This window comes from Pecten maximus, chromosome 7, assembly GCF_902652985.1.
Source record: "Pecten maximus chromosome 7, xPecMax1.1, whole genome shotgun sequence".
Lineage (NCBI taxonomy): Eukaryota > Metazoa > Mollusca > Bivalvia > Pectinida > Pectinidae > Pecten > Pecten maximus.
The window spans coordinates 1,733,109-1,740,180 of NC_047021.1; positions in this window are offsets into that span (position 1 = coordinate 1,733,109).

A 7,072-nucleotide genomic window follows, 5' to 3' on the forward strand; every position below is an offset into this window, starting at 1 on the left:
GTAATTAACAGACATAAATTGGTCGCATTTTTATTCGTGAATACATATTTTTTACAAGCGTTACATTCCGCCAGAGGAAATTCTATTCAATACATGTTTGGTTGCAATATAATAAGCCAGTTTTTCCTGTTCACTTCAGTGGCAGCCTAAAGGGAGATAATCGGGCTCCACATTATTACATCCGTAAACCAAGACACAAAGGCTTTGTTATTGATGAACAAAGCTAACTCATAAGATCGTCTGATTCTGTTCAATTTGGCTACGAATTACGCTCTTATGACATAATTTGTAATACTCCTTTAAGATGAAATGATAACGTTGTTACTTAAGAGTCACCAGAAATAATTTCTTCAAAACAATACAGTTCAGAAATTGTTTTCATAGAACCATGTGCTTCGGGCGCTCAATCCTTTCCAACAAGCGTGGTTAATATGTTGTTTAGACGACAATGATGTCACATGAACGTCTGATTCTGTTAACTTGACAATAAATTATGTCATAAGAACATCTGATTATATTAGTTTGACGCTATTAAGCTGTCGATCTATCTAGAGTTTTCATACAAAACATCTACAGAATACTGTATTGTATATTGAATACTGTATATGAACTCATTAAAAACTATGCGTTGATTGGACGTGAAAAAGTATGGGGTCGTTCAAAAGACCCTGTAGGTTTTACCCGGGTAAACCGGTTTGGTGACCCCTCGCGCGCTCCAATCTAGTCCAACAAGCGTGATTAATGTAAGTTGATATAACTTGTTTTGCAAATGTTGTAAAATTAGTTTTGATTTTAAAGTAATCATACATTAAAAGGGGTTTATTATGTTTAGGTATTTAAATAATGATATCACCAAACTGTAATAAACGACGCTTCAAAAAATAGTAAGGTGCTTTTCATTTCAACATATTTTTATTGGAAATCAATTAGATTGAACATCAGCCTTAAGCCTAAATTAAAGTTATCTCCATAACATATTACATTTATTTCAAATCATTAGTATCCTGTGTTATTAGTCAAGAATGGAAAGTATAGTATATATAGAAAGAGTATTTGTGGATAAAATATAATGATACTCTTATGTGTTTTCTTTTTCTTTATGATATCTTACAAATCATTATCAAATATATATTATAACTCGTTTACTAATCAGGAGAGAGACAAGTGTTTGATCAACAACAGAGTTTCCGACTATAATGTCCATTTGGTAATTACCAGTAGTCTTCTACTCATGTGTTGACCAAACACGCATCTTCCCTACCGCATATAATAAATTGATACCATATAAGAATTTAAAATGAAAGTTACGATTATCTAATTCTGGTTAAGCCCCAATAAGATTATCAATTGAGATTGTTCTTAGTAAGGAGATAAATCAATTACACATAGTAAGGTAATGCTGACAGACGCTTTATCAAACGCAGAAAAATGCCGGTTTCCACACAGGGAACTAATAACTAGGAGCGAATACACCCTCTTGAAATTAACATTTGTCCCGGATTTCTTGTTTATAACAAAATAATCAATAACGCAATATTTAGGTACAATGTTATTACATTCCTCATTAAACCCTCAAACTTATATCCGACCCATTAAATTTATCTTCATTGTCGACGTGGTTACAACATGACAGTAATGAGTAATATCTGTTTATGATTGGCCAGTCGTCGATTAGATAGCTTTCTGATTATATTATTTGTAACTTTAATAACATTTTCGTGCAATATCATCTCGGTTTAAGAATGCAAACTGTTTTATGGTGATATTTATGGCCTGCCCCCGTAATACTGATGTGGGTGGGTGGCGAATATGGTAGCTGCATGTTACCAGCTATAAGGGGGATATAGCAGCCCTAACATGGCTTTTGTTAGATATATGTCCCCTACCTGTCCCCTACCTGTCCCCTACCTGTCCCCTACATGTCCCATACCTGTCCCCTACCTGTCCCCTACCAGCTATAAGGGGGATATAGCAGCCGTAACATGGCTTTTGTTAGATATATGTCCACGACCTGTCCCCTACCTGTCCACTACCTGTCCCCTACATGTCCCCTACCAGCTATAAGAGGAATATAGCAGCCGTAACATGGCATTTGTTAGATATATGTCCCCTACCTGTCCCCTAACTGTCCCCTACCTGTCCCCTACTAGCTATAAGGGGGATATAGCAGCCGTAACATGGCTTTTGTTATATATCTTGCAAAACAACAACCGTAAAGTAACAAAGACAACCAAGTGTCTAACAAGACAACAGCCACTTTTACATATACATATATCATCTGTATACGACACGTTTATTGACTATTATCACAACCACACTGTCCCCTACCTATCCCCTACCTGTCCCCTACATGTCCCCTACATGTCCACTACATGTCCACTACCTGTCCCTTACCTGTCCCCTACATGCCCCCTACATGCCCCCTACATGCCCCCTACCTGTTCCCTACATGTCCCCTACCTATCCCCTACCTGTCCACTACATGTCCCCTACCTGTCCCCTACCTGTCCACTACCTGTCCCTACCTGTCCCCTACCTGTCCCCTACATGTCCCCTACCTGTCCCCTACATGTCCCCTACCTGTCCCCTACCTGTCCCCTACATGTCCCCTACCTATCCCCTACCTGTCCACTACATGTCCCCTACCTGTCCCCTACCTGTCCACTACCTGTCCCCTACCTGTCCCCTACCTGCCCCCTACCTGTCCCCTACCTATCCCCTACATGTCCACTACCTGTCCCCTACCTGTCCCCTACATGTCCCCTACCTGTCCCCTACTTGTCCCCTCTAGATGCTGCCCTTTAATACTAATTTTGAAATGAAACCTATACAATTTGACTGAAGAATTCAATAAAACGAAAGTGGTATATTCTAGAAATAAGGGGAACTTGTCCGAGATATTATGGTATTTTGTAATTGTGTGAAATGTGATCCAAATCCCTAAAGATATGAAGCCGCGCTGACAAATATTGGCCTTACATACACAGACTGACGGAGAATAAATCTTAAGTCACCTCATCCCGGTTTCACCATCTCCAGGCAGATAGCACTGATATGTTGAATCTGTCGTTCGGATAAACCTCGTAGAATTCAAAATTAACAACACTGCAGGCTATATACCATGTATTTGAATATCGATAAATGTTCTATCCAATGCTTATTGATACGCATGAGGGTTCAGTTTTCACAAGTTCATTTTGGGAATGAGACATAATCCGGATTTGACCTAGATTTGAATTACAGATGTCGGCGATGAATACGAAGACGCTTACTCTCGCAGGACACATGGTCTCATTTTCCTTGCACGTTTTCGAGGATCTCAATGCAAATATCTTTTTATTCCTACATTTGTATATGACCCTTGTTTTATCTTTTTTTTTAATTAAATTTACGGTTTCGTCAATGTTTAAGTATTCTTTGTTGTTTCTGTAACATGTAAGCTCCATTGTAGCCATCAGTTATGATATTGCTTCATTATCAAGACATAAATCAATGGTCACAAAAAAGTTGTATTATGTACATGTACACGGTTTTCAGCGAGAAACCCTTAAACTCTCTTCATAACTTTGTTGGTCTATGGCGAACACACCGCAGGCAAAATGACATTTTGAAGTACATTTGTTAGGAATGCTGTGTAACGTTTAAACTCTACATATTAAGATTGTCATTATTCAAGTATAACTTTTCCATTCAAAATATGTATCACATACCGTGAGAAGGGCTTGCACTGTGACATATGGCCATATTTTTTTTATGAACAAATGCATCTTTGATTCAATACCAGATTTGAGTAATCCAATCGATTATTTTCAAATGCGCAGCTATTATGCATTGTTAGTTGTAATTATGCTGCCAAAGTCACATCAACCAATGTTCCCGATCGAATAATATTTCACGCAAATGAAAACAATAAGATAAAATAAGACTTTGAACACTCTGTCAAATGCAAGCGGCATAGAGGCGTCATGAGTTAAATATAAGGTTTCTGTCGAATTTCGAACAATAGATCAGCCTAAAGCTAGACATTTTTAGTATATGTATAGACCTCTTGTCTCCTAGCCCACTGGCAAGGAGAGGATGTCTATAAATGTGTTCCTTTGTTGATTCAGCTTAAAAGTAAAACGATCAATTGATCGTCTTTATCATTGCAGGATCAATGACGTGTTGCTAGCAGCTCGCGATTAAATCTGCTTATTCTCTTCAATGTAAGACGAAATGTAATATTGTAATGCTCTGTGTGATACAGAGGACAAGATGTAAAAACACCATGTTAACTCGTAGTATAGTATGTTAATATTATTTATTGTAGATAAGGTAGATACATAACTTTATGTAAGCGGTACTTGCCGCTTAAACGTTTGCTGAAAAAGCCAACAAGAATGTTTGGTAGACTGTACAAGGGCTGATTTGTTTGTTGTGAGCCTCACATTAGAGGATTCGAATTTTGCTGGACATTTTGTATTATTTTTCAACATAATCCCGTTCAGTATCTATACACTTTTGCCAGAGGTGTTGAAGAGCCTCAAATGCCACTTTTATAGAACTCATTTTCTTGGCTGTTCAGAAAGTCATCCACTGCATGTATGACGCATGTATGACGTCATCATCGGACTGAAAGTGATTGGCCGGAAAAGAAGTTTCCAGTTTTGGAAATAGATGAAAGTTTGATGGAGCAAGATCAGGCGAATAAGGCGGAAGCTTAAGTTTGATATTTTTCCGTAACTACCTCAGAGGTGAAGCATATTATGTGTCATTAATTGCTTGTCCCTTTTGGAAATAATCTGTCAGCAGAATATCATTTGCATCCCAGAAAACCGAGACCATAACCTTCCAAGCTGATAGAACAATCTTTGCCTTCTTTGGCGGGGGAGAGCCAGGGTGCTTCCATTGTTTCGATTGTTGTTTAGCCTCTGTTGAAAAATGATGGTTCCATGTTTCATCCATAATCACTAATCCATGAAGAAAATTGACAGGATCTTCCTCAATAAGGTTAAGATAAGCATGCGATAATGTGCGCATAGTGTGCTTCTGATCAACTGTCAGTGGTCTTGGTACCCATCGGGCCGAAAGTTTTCTCCTCGGTCAGAATGGAATGAACTCTTTCCTGTAAAATGCCAACTCTGCTGGCTATATATCTGTCTGTGACTTGTCTGTCAGTCATGACAATATCATCAATTTTATTGACCATTTGTTGGGTTGTAACATTTGACAGGCCTTCCAGGACGGGGGTCATCCTCAAGGCGCTATCGGCCTTAATTAAATTCCACCACCCACCTTTTCACTGTAGCATATGAAAGGGCTGCTACCATATCATTATGAATGTCATTAGGTGTTAATCTTTTTTATGCAAATATTGGATCACTGCTCTTTCACCGATTTTGTTCATTTTGCAAAAGTCGCTAGTCTAGTTTACTTGAGTGTTACCACGTCGATATTAACTAACCAAATGAGACCAGTCCTTGGGTGCACGGCCCTATATAGTAGTGGGTCTTAAAAACATCATTGTTTACCTCCTTCAATACGAGGGTCAAAACATATCAATAATCCCTCGTATTACAATATAATAACACTTTTAGGACGTAAAATGCTATACTACTATAACGTCACAATGTATTTGTAAAATCGCATTGCCTCTGCAGAGAAAGACGTACGTTCTAAAGTGAAACTCGCCTGCTTTTTTATAGAAAGGAATTCGAAAATTTTATTTTCATAAATATAAGTTATGTGAAAAAATAATCTTACACTACCTAATTTCATATTCCTTAGCCACTCATGCATGGTCCTCCATTTTCAGCTTGATAACATTTTCAAAAATTACTTAAATGTCATCATCATCAAACTTTATTTCCTCCTTAAGAAGATTATTGACATACAATGAAATCGACAGAAAAAAATAATGATATGATTAAATCGTGAGAAGAGTTCAGTTAACGCTGATTGAGAGAGAAACTACAAAGCAGGTTACACATTTCGCGTTCCGAAATTGTAAGCTCAAATCGAACTCACATAACTTGAGCAATGAACCGAGCCGATTTCATTAGGAATCGCTTCTTGGCAACCTCGTCTCCACATGGAACGACCAACGTGGCACCTATTAATGTTTGGGGGAAGGAGACATCGTTTTGCGGGTGATGGCGTTAGAAACACACGGGGCAAACTCAAACAGGACTTCCCGTTAGAAAAGATTGCTGAGATTACTGGAATACGTGCAGTTGGAGCAGCCATGAACTACCTTATTGTAATCTGTGTCCTATTTACAACCACCCTTTTGTAACCTGTGTCCCACTTACAACCAACCTTTTGTAATCTGTGTCCCACTTACAACCACCCTTTATAATATGTGCCCCACTTACAACTACCCTTTAGAATCTGTGTCCCACTTACAACTACCCTTTTGTAATCTGTGTCCCACTTACAACCACCCTTTAGAATCTGTGTCCCACTTACAACTACCCTTTTGTAATATGTGTCCCACTTACAACTACCTTGTTGTAATCTGTGTCCCACTTACAACTACCTTGTTGTAATCTGTGTCCCACTTACAACTACCCTTTTGTAATATGTGTCCCACTAACAACCATCCTTTAGAATCTGTGTCTCACTTACAACCACACTTTAGAATCTGTGTCTCACTTGATGGCTACTCATGTACGTCATGAATGAGCAGATAACCACGACTTTATAGTCATTTTTCATCAATCGATCAGAGAATAAACTAGTTACACAGTAATAATATAATCACTGACCTAAGCCTTGATCGATATAGTTAACCACTAGCGTATATCAATATACCACAAATATACCGACTATAACCACTAGAATATATCAATATACCACTAATATACTGACTATAACCGCTAGAATATATCAATATACCACTAATATACTGGCTATCCAGGTCACGAGGACTAGTCGAATTGTTCAACTAATTGTCCAGATGAATGATATATAATGAATGGACGGACAGGAAGTTATACAATTATTTACTTTTCGTGTACACGAGACTAAACGACTTGGTCAAGAGTTTGTTCATCGAGGCCGCAGGCCGAGGTTACAAATACAAAGGTAATTA